This window comes from Frankliniella occidentalis, unplaced genomic scaffold, assembly GCF_000697945.3.
Source record: "Frankliniella occidentalis isolate FOCC.00 unplaced genomic scaffold, Focc_3.1 Scaffold16, whole genome shotgun sequence".
In the NCBI taxonomy this organism is placed as follows: Eukaryota; Metazoa; Arthropoda; class Insecta; order Thysanoptera; family Thripidae; genus Frankliniella; species Frankliniella occidentalis.
Window position 1 is genome coordinate 615890 of NW_026267146.1, and position 1933 is coordinate 617822.

Sequence of the window (1933 nt, forward strand, 5' to 3'; positions counted from 1 at the left end):
TGGTTTGCATTACGAACCCATAGTTCGTAAGCAATTTACAGTGCGTGCGGGCGCCCTGCGTGGGGCTCCGAGTGACACTTCTCCTCCTCCTCCCCGACGATTTGAAACGATTCTCCTCTCGACCGTGATAATGGCGTAATGGCTGCGTGACTGTGCGAGGTTCGCGACAACGCGACGCCTATATCAGCTTAGGGGGCCAAATCGCGTGTGCGAAAATCTCGGAAACGTATATATGCTCGTTTCATTGTGTGGGGGAATAAAAATTATACAACAATCTGATCTGTCTTGTTCCCGTATTGGAGGACGTTATTCCCACCACGAGCCTCTGACGACACGGCGGTGCTGCACATCCGCGACGGCTGCTTCAACCCACCGCCGATTAGCTTGGTCGTAAAGTGCAAATGTAAACGTCACAAGGTCGTCGGTCGTCGCCCCCTCCACCTTCCCGCGTCGTCGTTCTGATCGCAAATGAAAAGACGGCGCGTCGCCATTTATCTCCATCCCAAATGGACCCTTCATTCATTTTTTTAAAGCTTATTTTTCGCCGCCGTTGATATTTTTCATTTAATTTGATCACGTCCGGCTGGTTATGCTTGCGCCCCACAGGCCGGTGCAGCCGCGCCAGCCTCCCGCAGCACCTCGGCCGCCAAGGACGCCGTTCATTGTCGTAAACTCTTTTCCACGCCGGCCTCCTTTACTGTTGTCGTTTTTCGAGCCGCCGCCGCCGTCGTCGTCTCGTTCGGACGACGGGCCGCCGAAGGCTTGCATTGCATCCTTCTTTATTTTCTCTCTGCTTGCTCCCATGAAGCCGTGTGCAGCCAGCCCCCCGGAAGGAGGGCCGCGCGTCTGCCGTATGATCGCGCGGACCCGCGTAATGATCGGGAAGGGAGGGCCGTGTGCGGCGGCCCATGGCGGCCCAGGCCCCTGCCCATGAGCGAGGACGTGCGCCGAGTGTGTGTGTGTGTGTGTGTGTATGACTCGAAAATTATAACCGTTGTTACTCCTTCTTTATACGACGACGACGACTCGCTCTACTAAAAAATGATAATCACAACAAGTTGGACATGTTACTTGTCACCTAAAATCGTGTTTGATACAGTTGTAATATTCTCCCTAACGTTTTTCTTTTAATTTCGACGCGCCCACCCTGCGGCGTATAAACCAAATAAAAAAAAAACTTTTATAAAAACTTGGTTCTAATCTTGACGCTGCCGTGGCGCGCTGCCTTTCGCAGCACGAACCGAACAGCTGCAACCAAACCGGAGTCTTGCAGGTGGAAAACTGGATTGGCCTCTGATAGATGGCATCTAGCGCTACTACTCCTCCTCCTCCTCGCCGCTGCTGGCCTAAGGAGGAGAGGGGGTGGGTGGGAGGGGAGTCGGTCGCAGGGTGTCGCCCGATAGCGTGCGGCTCGCGGCCGTGGCGGCGGCCGGCCTTGGCGCTGCTCCCGCGCGTCCTTGGGCTGCGCAGCGATGCAAGGCCACGGCGCCTCCTCTTCAAGGCCACGCCTCGCCACGCTGCTGCACCGCTGCAAAAGGAGCGGGCGGGGTGGGGGCGGCCATCTCCTCCTGCGCGCGAGGGGTCCCCCACTCGTCAACTCGTTGTACACTTAGCCGCGCCCAACTCGCGCCAAACTCGCGTTCAACTCGCGACAACTCGCGAAAACTCACGATAACTCGCGAAAACTCGCGTGAAAATCGCGAAAACTCACGCCAAAATCCCGCAAAACTCTCTAAAAATTGATCCTAACTCGCGGCCTACTCGCGGCAACTCGCCAACTCGGCAACTCGTTGTACACCTATTTTGGAAGTGGGGGACCCCTCGCCTGCGCGCGAGTACAGACTGACGTGAGGAGGTGCAAGGAGCAGCACACGGTGGTAGTGTGGATAAGGCGAGGGGTCCTTCACTCAAAAAAATCAGTGTACACCCTTTA